Source organism: Herpailurus yagouaroundi, unplaced genomic scaffold, assembly GCF_014898765.1.
Source record: "Herpailurus yagouaroundi ecotype Mexico unplaced genomic scaffold, PumYag 142, whole genome shotgun sequence".
In the NCBI taxonomy this organism is placed as follows: Eukaryota; Metazoa; Chordata; class Mammalia; order Carnivora; family Felidae; genus Herpailurus; species Herpailurus yagouaroundi.
This window is the reverse complement of record NW_024412397.1, coordinates 36,120,322-36,137,922: the sequence shown is the minus strand read 5'-3', so window position 1 is coordinate 36,137,922 and position 17,601 is coordinate 36,120,322. Positions and strand designations below refer to the sequence as shown.

The window sequence follows — 17,601 nt, the reverse complement described above, 5'->3', positions numbered from 1 at the left end:
GCTTTTAAAGTGATGTTTACAATCAGTATTTTTTCCTTTGGTAACTAGAAGAAGGCAGAAATGGCTGGAAGCCCTGCCAGGGTGCGGCTCTGAGCCTCAGGAGGGTGAGAGCTCTGCCAGGGCTGGCCTTCCTCTACATCCCCTCTACCAATCAGCTTGAGATAAGGCAGTTACAGAAGTGTGATGCGGGGCTGAGCACAGAGCTTGGAGCCTGGGTTCAACTGGTGGGCAGCTGTTAGGTCTGGAGACACTGGGTCAGTATTTCTGGGCTCTTTATCTCCCCAGCTAGTCCTGGAGGTCACAGAGGGTGTCTCCCAAGTTCTTGGAGACCAGGGCCCTTATGTCCCTGCTGACGTTTCCTCTTCTCTGCTGTGGAGCCTCTTAGCAGTGTTGCCCATTGGGCTGCTTACCCCTGCAGTTCACTCAAAACAAACATGTGTTTCACTTTGACATTTTACAATTTATCAAATGGAGGGGAGAATGTAACCTGTCCTATCTTGTCAGTGTGGTTGTGGAAGAATCAGATAAAATAGCCATACAAAAGAACACAAGAATGTTCAGCTTGCATGGGAGGGGCAGAGAGAGAGAGAGAGAGAGAGAGAGAGAGAGAGAGAGAGAGAGAGAATCCCAAGCAGGCTCCACACCCAGCAGGGAGCCAGACTCCAGGCTTGATCTCATGACCCTAGGATCATGACCTGAGCTGAAATCAAGAGTGAGACGCTCAACTGTTTGAGCCACCCAGGCACCCCTAGCCTTCCTTTTAATGTATGGGTAATCTGGTAATCATCCTCAAAAGGACGTTCCTTCCTATGCAATAATAATAAGCATGTCATGCTTCCTGAGTGCCATCTTCATGCCAGGCTGGAGTGGTTCCTCCTGGGAATGTACCCACCAGCTCCTGGCTCCATGCCTGTGTAGGCAGCCTTCTCAAGGCCTTCAAAAGCCCTTTCTGTCTTCCTGTCTCAGCTCCATCAGGATTCTGCTTCTCCTTTGCTGCCAACACTTGTTTCTCTATCCCTGGTTTCTGACCGAGAAATGGGAGCTATTTTGTTTTGTTTTCTTTATCATTGTTGTCCATGAAACACATTACAAGGCCCTTTCCTTAAAGTGTTTTACTGTCAATTACTGTGGGGAGAATAAACAAAACAGCATAGATGCTGAAGAGGTCAAAGAGAGCCTTGGTGGTTGTCACTGGCTAGTAGCTCCTGAATTCTGTTTTAAACAATGACTCCAAAGTTTCCCAAAAGGGGACTGAGAGCTTCTCTAGCTATGTCTAGGGTCTCGCTGACAGCCCTTGATGACTTGAGTGAAGCCAGCCTACTCAGACTCTCACCTATAACTGTGGCTGGCTGCACCCCATGGGGGCTGGAGACCACCTTCCTCCTCCAAGCCCCTCATCAGGTGAGGAGTTGGGCTGCTTCTCTGGACCCTGAAGTGTTTCTGTTGTTTCCTTTGCATTTCCTATGGCTTCTGTCACAAATAACCACAAGATTAGTGGCTTCAAATGACAAAAATGTATTATCTTACAGTTCTGGAGGTCAGAGGTCAGGTCTCAGTGGGCTAAAATCATGGTGCTGGCAGGACTGCATTCATTCTGGAACCTCTTGAGGTGAATCTGTCATCTGTAATTTTTTTTTGCCTTTTCTGATTTCTTGAGCCCACCCACCTTCCTTGGTTCATGGCCCCTTTTCATCTTCAAAGCCAACAATGGGTCCACGTGGGTCCTCATGTCCCCACTCTGGGTCCTCATGTCCCCACTCTGATGCTGACACTCCTGCCTCTTCCATCTTTTCAGGGCCCTTGTGATGTCACTGGGCCCACTTGAATAATCCTGGATAGTTTGTCTCCCTCTCCCTCTCCCTCTCCCTCTCTCTCTCTCTTTCTTATATATATATGTATATATATATATTATATATATATGTATACATATATATATATGTATATATAGTTTAAAAAAAGTTTTTACTAATATTTGAGAGAGAGAGAGAGAGAGAGAGAGAGCGAGAGAGAGAGAGAGCATGAGCAGGGGAGAGGCAAAGAGACAGGGAGACACAGAATCCGAAGCAGACTCCAGGCTCCAGGTTCCGAGTTGTCAGCACAGAGCCTGATGTGGAGTTTGAACCTACAAACCACAAGATCATGACCTGAGCCGATGTTGGATGCTCAACTGACTGAGCCACCCAGGCACCCCTTGTCTCCCTACTTAAGGCCAGCTGTTTAGCAAACCTATTTCATGAGAAACCTTAATTCTCTCTTGTCATGTAAGGGAACATATTCATAGGTTCTAGGGATTAGGACATGGACATCTTTGGGGAGGGGGTTGGCATCATCCCTATCACAAATATCTACAATTGACTTCTCCTTGAAATACTCCCCTTATTCTTGACATAAGATGAGCTACAAACACTGCTTCCACTCTCAGGTCAAGCTTGTCTTGTTACCTGGGATCCTCAGATGGACAGATTCACTCTAGTTTCTCATGAGGCCCCAGTGGTAGGCAGGTGCCAGATTTCCAGGAGACTCCATTGCCAGCAACCAGAAGCCTCTTTAAGGGCTTCAAAGACCCTCTGTCCCTATTAGGCTTCACTCTCAATTCACACATCTGATCTGAGGGAGTGTAAGTGGCCATGTGCCCTGAGCACCACAAAAGTCCTGCTGCCACTGTAGTCACCTGCAGGGATTTTATAATAGTACACTCCAGTATTCTATACTTGAATGATCAATAATGACCAAGAATGATCAATTGCCAGATAAGATAGTTTGAACAATCAGAAACAAGAAATGTGTATACAGATCTTCCTTGTCTTATGATGGGGTTATGTCCTGACAACCGTCATAAACAGAAAATATTGTAAGTTGCAAATGCATTTAATACATCTAACCAACTGAACATCATAGCTTAGCCTACCTCAAATGTGCCCATAATGTTTATATTAGCCTACATTTGGGCAAAATCATCCAACACAAAGCCTATTTTATAATAGTGTTGAATATCTCATGTATGTATTGAATACTATACTGAATGTGAAAAACAGAATGGCTGTATGGTACAGAATGTTTGTAAGTGTATTGGTTGTTTGCCCTCATGATCACGTGGCTGACTGGTGCCTGGCATCACAAGAGAGGATTGCAGGGCATATTACTGGGCCAAGAAAAGATCACAATTCAAAGTATGGTTTCTACTGAATGCATATTGCTTTCCCATTATCATAACATTGAAAACTCATAAGTCAAACCATCATAAGCCAGGGACTGTCTGTATATAATTTCTAAGCTGGAAAGAGAAGGATAATTTTGCCAAGTTCCTATTATAAGGAAGGCCAGCTGCTCCCTCAGACACGATCATGCTGCCATTACCATCCGGTACAGTTAGGCAGCTCTAGGACCGTGGTGCAGATCCACCACTGCGTCACCTTGGGCAAGTTACTTCATCTCTTTGGGCTTTAGTTTTCTTTTTCCTCAAATGGGAAGGCTTAATTTGAAGAGTGAGCCAAAATGTACTGGATGTATTCTCTGTTCCTTTCTTCCACTATTTGCTCCGCTTCTACCTCAGTTATCCACACTACCTCTCATTGTTCTGATCATGCTTCATTTATTTCTAAAGGGCCTAGGAATGACATGTGTTAGTTTGAGGCCTCCTTCCCCCATCCCTGACATGCATGTGCATGTGCCCACTCATGGATACACACACTGGATAGAGATGTGGATATGGTATGGAATGTCTCAGACTTTTCTGCATCAAGCCTGCCTCACATTGGAGGGGAGCTAACCCCACAGGAAGAAAGGACACAGTAGGGAAGCCTCAGACAGAGGGAACTGTGGGTGGAAGAGGATCTAGAATCATCTAAATTAATCATCTACAGTTTTCGATTTGAGAAGCCATTCCCCAGGCCTAGCACTGCTGTTCCCCAAACTTTCTCTTCTTCCATGGGGGATGGTGAACAGAATCATAGGGTGGGAGGGTGGGGAGAGGGATGTGTCACTGGCTGAACCAGCAATGCTTTTTAGACCAAATCAGCCCAAACCACTCCCCTCTATACCAGAAAGACCTACACACAAAGGGCCAAACTCAGCTCTTCAGTGCTTCCTGATTGCCACTATACTTCTTTCCAGACTGCAATTATAAATTTGAACTGAACAGATGTATTATATGGAAATGCTTTAAAACATTATTAGGAACAGCTTTTGTATTAGTGGTAATAAATCCATACCCGCAGTCACTTCTCATTGCTGTCTAATTCTTTGATAACTTGAAAGATGTACATTCTGTTCCACTGTAAATTTGGGTAAGTGTATTGGTGCCCTCCTTCCTTCACTATTCTGTTCTTCTCCCTCCCAATCCACTTGTCCCACTCCCCAAGGCCTGCTCACAGCTCCATTCAGAGGGAAGAGCTCAAACCTTCAAGCATTGACTCCACTGCATGATCTTGAAGGACTTAGGTACACTTCGTGCCCCTGGTTGTAGGCTGCTCCTCAAGTGGCTCTCAATGATCCCTGCCCCCTGGCATTCATGCCCTCTGTGGGACTGGACCTAGTGACTTGAATCTAATGACTAGAATACCATGAAAGTTATGGAAATGTCACTCTCGAGGTTAAGTTATAAAAGGCTCTGATGTTCATCTTGCTGGCACTCCTTTTCTTGCCTTTTCGGCTTGCTGGCTTTGATGAAGCGAGCTGCCGTGGTGGAGAGACCCACATAGCAAGGACCTGAGGGTAGCATCTGGTTAACAGCCAGTGAGGAGCTGAGATCCTCAATCTGATGGCCCTTGAAGAACTGAATCCTGCCAACACTGGTGTATGAGCTTGGAAACAGGTCCTGCTTCATGGGAAGACTGTGGCTTCAGCGGCCATCCGGACTGCAGCCCATGAGAGATCCTGAAGCTGACCCAGCTAAGCTGGGCCCAGGTTCTATATCCATAGAAAATGGAAAATAATAGAAATAATAATAAATAATAAATGTGTGTTGTTTGAAACCACCAAGTTTTGGGGTAATTTGTTACACACCAATAGATAACTAACACACTTTTTATGTCACTGATCTGTAAAATGGAAACTTCCCTGCTAGTCCACCTAAGTATAGCAGGAAGAATAAGGTTTGAAGACACATTTCAATAGTGAAACCTCATTCTGGTTGCATCAGTAGTAGTCAGCCATTGATTTATTCCATAAATACCTACTGAGCACCAATTATGGTCAGATACTGTGCTGCGAATGTAGGCTACAGAAATGAATGTGATATCCCTATTTCCTTCGATGAGGTCATGGTCTTTGTGAGGAAGTGATATACAGTTTGGAGACAGAGTGAAACACGGTTATATTAAATGTTCTGAAATAACCTCAAAATGATTTGAGGAAGCCAGGTGCCCAATACAACCTCACATAACAAAATTGCCCACCAAAGTAGCAAGGATTCTTGGAAATCTCTAGGGATTTCCTGTTCTTCCTTTCCCACTGAGTGTACCAACCAGAAGAAATGAATTTAAGTAGGTCAGAAAGCTTAGAATTTGATGAGACCCTTGGGTACAATCCTCAAGTGTGTATATGATGTACTCGTGTCTTGAGCCCGAGTCCTAGGACATACTTTCAACTGGGAACCCCTTCAGTGTCACCTTTATAGACACTTGGCTCTGGCCCCATGACATGCTCTATCTGCAGCAAACCTTGTCTTTAGCGCTATTCATAATCCTTCCAGTGTTTTCTGTGATTTCTCCCTCTCACCTGATCTCCAAGAGCCCCTGGAAACTGAACCACATATTCCAGCACCCAGATTCTCTTTTGCTTCATAAATATTTTTTGTTCACTCATTCATTCCTTCATTTGACAAAAAGGAAACATTCGACAAAAAGGAAGCTGGGTACTGGAGCTCCAGTACCCAGTACCCAGCTTCAGTACCCAGCTTCACACCATGACAGGAGATGGGAATGGTAGTCTCTGTATAAACCGAACCCTAGAGGCCCAGACTGCATCACTGGCCACAACAGAGGGTGGGGGTGTGGTGCCTTGGGGAAAACAGTGATTAAATGAAGAACATACATAGTCTACATCATAGCTTCATTGCTTCCATGTGATGAGACTTGAACTAGTTACCTGAATCCCTGACCTCTTCTATATTCAGCAGTAACTGCCTGCAGAACATCTCCGCTCAGAAGTTCCACTATTTCTGCATTCACAACCATGAAACCCACACACATTCCCCAGAAACCTTTGGTCCCCAGACATCCAAGCATAATGTGTATCAGGGCCTTTGCACTGCTGTTCTCTCTGCCAGGAATGCTTTCTCTCTGTGCCAGAAATGGCCTACTCACTCTTCCACTTTAAGTCTTTGCTCAGATTTCACCTTCATAATGAGTCCCTCTTTTATCATAGTATTTAAAATTGCAGCCCTCCTCTTCCCACAACCTGAACAACACTTGACGTGTAATCGTCCCTCAGTACATGTTTTTAGAATGAAGTGGAGTGTTTGAGCAAAAGCTGGAAACTCATATATGTGTGTGTGTGTGTGTGTGTGTGTGTGTGTGTGTGTGTTTGTGTGTGGTTATATCATCTATATCAATATCTATATCTGTATCTACATATGTCATAAAGTTTTCCATTTAAACGATTTTTAAATATATAGTTCAGTGGCATTAAGTACATTCAGAATGTTATGCAACCATCACTTCTCCATTTCTGGAACTTTGTCTATCATCACAAACTGAAATTCTGGGCCCATTAAGCAATAGCTCCCTGAAGATATTTGCAATGGTGTATCTGATAAGAGGCTAATATCTAAAATATATAAAGAACTCATACAACTCAACACCAAAAAGCCAAATAATCCAATTAAAAAAATGGGCAGAGGACCTGAATAGACATTGTTCCAAAGAAGACATATAGACAGCCAACAGATACATGAAAAGATGCTCAACATCACTAATCATCAGAGAAATGCAAATCAAAACCACAATGAAATGTCACTTCACACCACTTGGAATGGCTAATATCAAAGATAAGAAATAACAAGTGTTGGTGAGCATACGGAGAAAAGGAAACCCTTGTGCACGGTTGGTAGGAATGTAAACTGGTGCAGCCCCTATGGAAAACAGTAGGGAGGTTCCTCAAAAACTTAAAAATAGAATACCATATATTTCTAGTAATTATACTGTTGGGTATTTACCCAAAGAAAACAAACAAAACACTAATTTAAAAAGATATATTCACCCTGTATTTAGTGCAGTAATATTTTACAATGGCTAAGATATGGAAGCAAACTAAGTATTTATCAATAGATGAATGGATAAAGAAGATGTGGTATATACATACAATGGAATAACACTCAGCCATCAAAAAGAATGAGATCTTGCACTCAGCCATCAAAAAGAATGAGATCTTGCCATTTGCAATAACATGGATGGTCATGGAGGGTATTATACTAAGTGAAATAAGTCAGACAGAGAAAGACAAATACCGTATGACTTCACTTACATGTGAAATCTAAAAAAACAAATGCACAAATAAGAAAAGAAACAGACTCATAAATAGAGAACAAACTGGTGTTGCCAGAAGGAAAGGGGTAAGAGGATGGGTGAAATACATAAAGGGGATTAAGTCATGGGGATGAAAAGCATAGCATAAAAATACTGTTACCAATATTGTAGTAACTTTGTATGGTGATGGATGGTAACAACACTTAAATCATAGTGAGCACTGCATAATGTATACAACTGTATACAGGACTATGTTGTACACCTGAAACTAATATAATATTGTGGGTCAACTTTACTTCAATTAAAAAAAAAAAAGGAAGAAAAATTGCTCTTTATTTACTCCCTCCCCTTAGCTCCTGGAAACCACAGTTCCACTTTCTGTCTCTGAATTTGACTACTCTAGCTACCTCATGTAAATGGAATCATATAATATTTGTCCTTTTGCATCTGGCATCTTTCACTTAGCATGATGTTTTTAAGGTTAATCCATGTTGTGGCATGTGTCAGAATTTCCCTCCTTTGGGACGCTTGGGTGGCTCAGTCAATTAGTGGACTCTTGATTTTGGTTCAGGTCATGATCTCACGCTGTCAGCCCAGAGCCTGCTTGGGATTCTCTCTTTCTTTCTCTCTCTCTCTCTCTGTCCCTCCCCTGCTTGTTCTCTTTCCTTCTCTTCCTCTCAAAAGAAATAAATAAATAAACTTAAAAAAATAATTTCCTTCCTTTTTAAAGTTGAATGATATTCCATTGTGCTCATATATCACATTTTGTTTATCCATTCATCTATTGATGGTGGAAGCCTCTGTTTTTTCAGAGATGATGCCCAAAGATGGCGGGTGGGCCTCGTCACCCCTTGTGTTCATCCTGATGAGTAAGAGCCATTGAGTTTTTTCTCCTATAGATTTGTGGTGATTGCTCACTAAGGGAGAGGCATTTCTGGACAATTAGAGGAAGCCCCCAAATTTTGGGTATGAAGTTACTTTTCTTTCTCCAGCACTATAGTGGAAGCTGGAGATAGAAAGAATTTATTGAAAGCTACGAGGGTGAGTTATCTACTTTATGGTTCATGAATAATGAAAAAAATAGACTCTGTCGCTAAACATTACTTATATCAATTCTTCATTGAATAGGTGACTTCAGGCTAAATGCTAAAACCAAAAAACAAAACCTGAAATTAAAAAGAACCATAGCTGAGAACAACTGAGTAATCACCTTGCTAGAGATCCCAAGGGGGCTTACACTTGGTTCTGTTGTGTGGTGTCCAAGCTCCTGTGGGAGTGGGGCAGCTAGGCACTGTCTGGTGCCCCTGAGAGGGCACTCCCATTCACTCTGGCATGATATTCCTTTGCCTTCTCTTATCCCACCTTGTTTTGCTTTGTTTGTTCTGTTTTTCACTTAATAATGTACCTAGGGGTGATGGTAATTTTAAAGAAGCATATATCAGTTTTTCTTCTGTGTTGACGTTGAACCCCCATGTATAATTTGTTGTTTTGTGGATGTGTTTGATGCAGTTCTGGGCACTGAGGGTGCTCCTCAAGACAATGAAGTGAGTCCTAAGCACCCTCCTGCCTACTTTTTTGTGGCCTTTCTAGCTCTCTCCATGAGCCACCAAAGCCTGATAGAGTGTACAAGGGTAGCCACCTACCTTCCTCCCAGGAAGGCCTTTCCCCATTGCTCTCCCTCCCTGAAGGCAGGATAACCTGGGGGAGAGTCTGGTTCCCTGCATTGCACTGATGTGTTGTGAGAAAAAAATATCATTTGACTGTTAATGGGCAAGATATGGATAAAAAGGAGAAAACTTGTAAATTATTCCAGAGAGGATGTTTGGAACTTCAGATGCAGGATCCATCTCTATGAGAACTTGGGGAGATCCTGTGACCACCCCCACAACCATGGAATTTGGAGGGGAGAAGGATCCCCTAGTTAGAACTCCAGATATGCTCTCCCACAGAAACATGTTGGGGTCTAGGGTCCTATTAGGACAGGATTGCACTCCAGTTACATAGGGCTTCAACAGGCTTCCGTGGGCTGCCTGGGACTCTAACCACCACGCACAACATGGTTTCTATGGAAAAATGCATTTTGAGTACCAGAAAACTGACATACACTCAAACTTTTGGAACGGATCCTGCTCTTAAGTTGGAGACTGCTGAATACCACATTCACAGCTAAATTATATACATAGGCCTATTTTTAAGACATATGCCTATTTCAGCTTATGTAACAATGGGAATTGGAAGAAAGAATTGATAAAAGTAGAAATCATGTTCTTGGTGGGAAAGGGGGAAGATGTGAACATTCACTATGTAGAACACATTCAGTTTTGCATGAAAGGAGAGTGGAAAACACAGAGAGAATGCTTAAAATAGTCTCTGGGTTTGTGTGGTTCACCCATGTGGGTTTTCTTTTAAGCAGTTCCACACACATACAGTTCTTAATATTGAGACCAACAGTTGAATTCTATAGTAACAAAGAAGATTGAATTAGATTAAGAGGTCAAGGTATCACCACAGCCTGCATTTTATAGGCTATGCCTAAGTCATGAAGGGTCACTAGTCTTCTGTCTCCCCTTGGTGTGTGGGCTTCCAGGATGATGGATAATGAACTCCCTGGTGCAAGACCTAGAGTCCCTTGTCCCAAATGGGCCTAAACTGCAGGTCCAGCAATAGCTTTGCATAGGACCATGCCTTGGTATCCATTTTCCAGAGCTCTCAGTAACTCAAGGTCAATACTCATATCCATTGGTCACCAACCCAGTGTTTAAAATGGTGGTTACTTTGCTCTCAAAATGAACTAACTTAAATTCATCTCATTTTACTTTACTTCAAATAACTTCATCGAACCCATTAATTCATGCAGTTAAAGTAATTCATTTCAATTTAACTACTGTAAATCAACAACTCAAATAATCTCAGGTGAGAACTGAATTCAATACCCCAAACATTGATTAAACCACTCTAGTTGGCTGGTACTGTGTTCTTAACTCTGGAAAATCACGAAGATGGTTCATTTGGCCTTTGGGTTTGCAGGGAGCTGTGGGATGAATATTCTCCTCCTCTCCAACTGTGTGTATTTTATTCATAGACTGCCCTTGTATTCTAGACAAAAATAACTAATATAAATGCTGTGAATTTAAGAAACAGTTTTAGTTCTGATTCATACTTCGTGTTTGGAATAGTGTAGTTGGTGTCTCATAACAAAAAGAAAGATATGGAGGAAAAGAGGGCAGGACTGGTATCAGAATTCTTGGGGAATTCTTGGGGAAAGCTGGCTCTTCTCCATGGCGTGCGCACTGTGTCACCCACACCCATTCCCTGTGCTCAACGCGGAGGTGGCTTCTATACCCAGGGAGGAAAGACTCCTGCTGTGTGTAGCTTCTCCATGCCTGGCCTTTTCATTAGCACAAGCCTGTTTCCCATGGGAATAGCTGCCCAAGTCTAGAAGGATAGATCTGTGTGCTGATAGTGGGGGAAGTGAGGAAAGGAGGGGGTTAGGTATGGATGCTTTCTTACATTCTGATCATCATAATGATGAAGGAACTCCAGCAGAATGGAAGGAACGTTGGGCTCTGGGTTAGGAGGCCTCAGTTCTGGTTCTTGTTATGTTGAAAACTTGCTGGGTGATCTTGTGCTGGGTGAACTTGCCTTTTGTGGCAAGCTGATTGGCAATGTGTCTTTTAACTCTATAATCGGAGCCAGAGGTGGTAACTGTGAGAGGAGAGATAAGCTGCTTGTCTTCCTGGGTGTAGCTTCTGCTGGTTCCAGCTATGGACAGCAGGAGCTGGTACAGTGTTTAGCCTATAGCTGTTCAATTTTTGGACCAATCCCAACTCAGCAGGTTAGCTTTTAGGCACTTGGCCCCATGAGCCAGTTGAATCTGAAATTGATAGTGTGGTTGTGCCCCTAGGTGTCACTGTTAAAATTTTTTCTTCAATACCAGCAGGCCCAGCTCTGCCAGTCAGAGCCATCATCATACTAGAAATATGCTCCAGGCTCTGTATTCACCATTTCCCATTCATTACTCCTTTTAGATGTCACAGCCTTTCTGTAGGGAGGCACTATCCCCACCCTTCAAATGAACAGGCTGGACTCCAGCTGATATCCACTTGATTCTGAAACTCATTCCTTTAAGTCCTAATGATACAATCCTCAAGATGGGTTTTCTGCTGCTGTTTTTACCTTGTCATCCAGTTCTTGGGAAGGAACACAATGCTATCCTGAAGCCCAGACCCACTTGTGTTTGTCTTTGACTCTCTGGCAACCTTTTTCCTAGACTCTGTGAGCCTGACCCTGTTCCTTGATTCCCAAGATAGTGAGAGCCAGTTTCTGGCACTATGTGAGCCACATTCTCATGCCAGGATGCTGCCCTCACCTGAATTTGATAACACCTGCCATCTGGCTCATTCCGCTTGCCTTCCCCATCCTCTGAACTGTAGTCCTGGGGATATCAGGACCCAGAGGAGCTAAGGCTGACTTTATCACAACTCTTTGGGTCTTTTCATCAGTGGTTTGAGGCTGGCCCTATAGTTCTCAAAATGTCCTTAGCCCTCCTATGGGCATCTTTCCTTTTGCCACCTGCCCACTGCTGAGAGCTCACACAATTCCATCAGAGTTCACTTGACTTAGGACATCTGGGGCCCGAGGGAACGGACACAGGGAAACGTGGTGATCCAGGCCTAGAAAGGAAGGTGACACCATGGGTCAAGCCGGCAGTGGGTAGTTATAGTGTAGGGCTTGCACAACAGAGCTCCATAAATACACCTTTTGTTTTATTCACATGTTCCTTTCTACTCTCACTTATTTCTTTGCTTGTGGAGAGCTCTTGAGCATGGAGCCACAGGGGAGAGAGGCCTTTTCACTGAGGCGGCCCAGTCTTGTTATGCCCGTGCTTTTTGCAAGATTTGGTTGTTTTCCATCTTAATTATGCTCTTTGCATCAGTGGCTGGCGGGCACACAACCTTTAAAGGAGTTTATCTTAAAAACCCACTCTCTCCTGAGAGAAACCATTCTATGGGGGAAATGTGAGACTTCTAGGGAGTGTGTGTGTGTGTGTGTGTGTGTGTGTGTGTGTGTGTGTAGACTGAAGTGGGGGTAGTGGTGCTGCTTTCTTGCTTACCGTTGCTTTGAGGAAGTCAGAGCTGGGTGCCTGGGGATACTTAGATGCTCCCTAGCCTCTAGTCTCATCAAACACACACAGGCTTCTTGTGATACTATTGTTGAGTCAACTGAGGACAGTAGTGACATTGTGAAGGGGAATGGGTTAAAGGAGTGACAGTATTATGAGTGTAGGTTACATTTATTTTAATACAGTGAGTAATTGTAACATATTTCTTTGAATTAAGACTTTGAAGACCCCTGGCTGAATAGAGATGCCATCCTGCAGAAATAACAGTTTATAATTATCAGCCACTCACATTTTAGTGTAAATCAACACTCAACTCCATTACCAAGTGCATGGTCTTCCCATATCTAGGAGAAGTATTAGATAATCCATTCATTTATATTTTGATTTACTCACTTGATAACTTTTTAAAAAATCTCTAAGTGTGTATTCTGACCTATACAGGAAGCCCAAACAAAGAAAAAGAACTGATCCCTTGAGGAAGTAGTTGGGGACCTGGAATTCCCCACAGGAAACAATAGAACATGACAAGGATAAATTATAGTTAGGAGGTAGACCAGGTGTTATAGACATAGCTGCACATTGATGTTGAAAGAAGCAGGCTTCAATAGGGCTGAGGTTAGCTCTGAGGAGGAGCTAAGATCTGTACTGGATTTTTGCTCTTGGAATTGCCCAGATGAGGTTGATATTAAAGTCAGGATTGATAGTATAGAGTAAATAAGGAGAAAATGAGTAGACCACAGGAACTGGAGAAAGCAGAAGGCTTGTGTTACATGTAAGGAAACACCTGCTGATTCTGTGATGGTGATGTCAAGAGAAGTCCTTTGCTCTTCTTTCCCAACATAATTGCCTAATTCATTCTTCTAAATTTTTTTAATGTTTATTCATTTTTGAGAGGGAGAGAGAAAGAGAGAGAGAGTGAGAGAAGGGCAGAGAGTGAGAGACATAGAATCCAAAGCAGGCTGCAGACTGTCAGCACAGAGCCCAACACAAGGCTCAAACCCACAAACTGTGAGCTCATGACCTGAGCTGAAGTCAGACACTTAACCGACTGAGCTGCGTAGGCGCCCATGATTCATTCTTTCTTAAGCAGTGTCCATCTCTGGTTTGAATTTTCTAGCTTCCAGGCTACCAGGTATGATGCTCTACATTCACATACTAGGTGCTTAATTAATGTATTCAATCAATGAAAAGAATGAATCATAAATAGTGTTGAGCATATCTACTAAGCTGAACTACTTTGGTTCTTCTGTACTAAAGTTCATCTATCCCAAACCTGAAAGAGGGGTGATCTAACAACAAATGCTGCAGTTTAATCCCTGGTCACATTTCCATTCTCTCTCTGTTTTTCATGAGCATTCACACGGCCTCACTCAGAATCATTCAGACATAGCTTATTTTGCCGTTCATGTGCTTAGATGCTGTGGAATAGCCAAGCCAAAAGGATGCCACCCTTGCTCCTAAGGACTTAAAATTGGTTGTTAATTTTATATGGTGGGCAGTGAGGAATTTCCCTGGGAAAAAAAAAGATATACTCTATAATAAAATGTCACCCCAACTCTGCATACAACTCTGATTTATTTACTAATGCTGTGACCCCTCATTAGATTATATCTTTGAGAAGGTGTACCATCTGAGAAAGAGGATTAGATATATCTGACGTGTGTGATACTCTTTCTGGCCATGAGTCCGTTCACCCAGCTGAGGATGGGCTCCCCAATATAGCATAAGCACCAGGGTCTCCTGGAGGAATGCAGTGACTCAGTGTCCCATTGGAATTCCATGTGCTCAAATTTGTCACCAATTCCTAAAACTTCTAGATGTGACCATATGTGGTCTTGTGGCTTCTACAAAAGGCCCTTTTTGTGGGGCCTCAGCCTACAGCCATGCCACGGATCAGGAGACCTACCTGCTACTCAGCTCAGTTCCCAGCCCTCCACAAAGAATCTGGAATTGAGACCAATACTAAGATGCTTTCATAATCTGTTATCCTCTCTTACTATTTCTTTCTAACCAGGAAGGCAGAATATTTAGACTTCCACCAAATTCCCAAGAAGCTGACCTTCGAATCTGCACTGTCATTGCTCAGGTCTTTTCCCACCCACCCAATGGCCATGCCAGAGGGTGGACTGGCTGTCACCGCAGTGCCCAGGAGGGTGAATGGCTGCTTCCTGTGTGCCATGATGCTGGCAACAACCATGCCAGTCCTCCAGTCTCTCTAGCTGGGTGATTATCAGGATGATAATGCAGATAGCACTGCACTTGTGATGGCTTTATGATTCAGTAAACATTGAGCAGAACAGAATCAGAGACATTAAAGCTCAAGTTGGAGAAACAGTGGACAAAACCAGACCCAGCCCAAGAGGTGAGGTCACACTAGGGTTGGACAGAAGATACTCAGGTTGAGTGGGACAACTTCTAGGACCAGAACTGCATGGAACCAAAACTGGGAGAGTCAGAGAAAAAGGGCAGCTGGACATAATTGTCATGGATGAAATCTTGCTAGTGAGCCCTTCCCAGCCATGCTATGGTGCTGATACAATGTGGGGACATTTTATTGAATCCATTGTTGGAGCAAGACAGCTCTCTTCTGGGCTACACTCCAGCTTCTCTTTCCTTAGAGCAGTGGTTGAACCAGGGTTAGCAGGCAGGGCTTAGGGCCAGGACTGGGTGTGCTTCCCGTCCTGGGTTAGGCCCCATCTCCTTCTCACAGTAAACCCCACCCACCTGCTGCAGCTTGCCCCTTCTGCCTCTGCCTAGTCCTTTCTGTATCCCCAACTCCACCCCCAGCCCCCACATCTGGGGCAGCATCACAAGGACTTGGGTTAATTGCTGGTTATTCTGTAGGTGACTCTGGTTTCTTCATTATGCTAGTATTGGTCTCCTTTTGTATTTGTTTGAGATGGAGATCTCAGGGCTGTTCACAGTAGGGTCATCTGTCATGTTGATTGCTGGTTTGATATTTCCTTCTCTTCCCACACCAATCACACACTTCTCCCCAGCCCACCAATTTCTCTATACACTTTGTGGGGTGAGGCTAAATTTACCTTTTATTCTCTCCATTAAAAGTCTGCTTGGATGTTGGATGCTTGTTTTTTTGGCTAGCCTGAACTGACTCCAATGTATCAAAAATGCCAATCAATAGTACCTTGACCCTCCTGGGCATAGAATTGGTTTTATCTGTGTTTCATGTTTGTAATTTCTGTTGGGTCATTTTTCTCTTAGTATCGTATTTGAAGATCTAGCCAGGTACTGGCTGGGAACATTGGGATGAGGAAGATGTAGTGCGAATAAGATCCTAAGCAGCCCATGGAGAGAATGAGAACAGAGGACTGGAAGGACGGACTTACCCCATGGAAAGTTCCAGGAAATTCAGGCCTGTGAGTAAAGTGCTGTGCCCCACTGGTACAATAATCACAGGCCACATTTGATTAATCTGGGCTGAATCAGCACTGGGGTACCGGGACAGATAACACTTATGAATACAGATGGAAAGTGTGTCTCAGGACACAGGAACAGTTGATAGGTTGGGACCCCCTTTGGTATCTAGAAGGGGAATTCCAAGAGCCAAGAAGCATCCTCTCCTAGGAAGGACTGGGCTTGCTTATTCTTCCCTTCCTCCTTTACTTCATCACATAATTAACAAACACTCAGTAGCTCTGCTGGGTCCTGGGGCAATCTGATTAACAAACAGAAAGACTCTTTGGAGCTCAGAGGGGAGCAGACTAAAACTAAACAAACAAATGCATGAAATAACTACAAATTGTAAAAATATCTATGAAGGAAACAAATACTGCTAAGAGAGCAAATGATGGTGGGAGGTGGTTGGAGCAAGAAAGCCAAGACTTGGGGCTCCTGGGTGGCTCATTCAGTTAAGCATCCAACTTTGGTTCAGGTCATGATCTCATGGTTCGTTTGTTAGAGCCCTGTGTCGGGCTCTGTGCTGATAGCTCAGAGCCTGGAGCCTGCTTTGGATTCTGTGTTTCTCTCTTTCTCTGCCCACCCCTGCTTGTGCTCTGTCTCTCTCTGTGTCACAAAAATGAATAAACATTAAAGAAATAATAATAATAATAATAATAATAATAATAATAATAATAAAAAGAGTAAGCCAAGACTTGAAGGATGAGATGGGGCTGGCCAAGTTCAGAACATAGAAGAGAGAACTGAAAGTAGTGGAAACAGCATACAAACAGGTCCTGAGTTAGAAAATCCTTGACTTGTTGAAGGAACTAAACAGGGATCAGGATGGTTAGAGAATGGGCAAGAGGGAGAAAAACAACTTACTGAAGCAGACAGAGCCATGGAACCGTTATCTGTTAGCTTTTGCAAACAAAGAACTTTAACATTATGTGGCAAAAAATAATAATGAGATATTATTTTTTGTGATTCTGTGGAGTTATTCTGGTCTGGGCATGTGGCTGGGTCTGGAAGGGCTAGAATGGTCTTACTTGCACGTGTAGAGTCTCAACTGGGATGGCAAGGATGGTGGTGGCTGGGCCTCTTTCTTCAAGGTGTCTCTTTTCTTATAGGAAGCCCAGGCTTCTTCCACATGGTGGTTGCAGGATTCCTAGCAGCAAGAAAGGGCTCCATGGAGCAAGAGCTTTCTAAGCCTCTGCTTGAGTCACAGTTGCCAATGCTCTATTGGCCAAAGCAATTCACGTAGCCAAGTTCTGATGGAAAGGCCAGAAAAATAAACCTCTAGAGGGTAGGAACTGAACAATATGGCAGTTTTTCAATTTAGTCTTAGGAGTGAAAGTAGAAGTTTTGTTTGTTAATTGGGTGTCTGGGCTGGGCTTCATTCAATTATTCCTTCCTTCCTTCCCTCATTTCTTCCTTCCTTTAAAAAATTATCTACTGTGTGTCAAGCACTATCTTAGATCTGATGCTGAGTAAATTGGACCTTATCGTCAGGTAGTTCGTATTATAGTGGGGGGTATACACAAACAGCCACGGGCAATTCAGGGTAGCCAGCACCGTAGCAGGGGTGTGCCCGAGTATAATGATGAGAGACAGAAG

At 43.3% G+C, this 17,601-nt stretch overlaps 1 long non-coding RNA gene across 1 annotated transcript; it reads left to right on the top strand.

Moving 5' to 3' along the window:
• Positions 1-2,764: 2,764 nt before the first annotated feature.
• Positions 2,765-14,947, top strand: LOC121032648 (uncharacterized). Its single transcript, XR_005791411.1, has 4 exons — positions 2,765-3,047; positions 3,813-3,818; positions 9,416-9,421; positions 14,937-14,947. It is a non-coding gene; the product is annotated as an uncharacterized LOC121032648 (long non-coding RNA).
• The last annotated feature ends 2,654 nt before the right edge of the window (positions 14,948-17,601 follow it).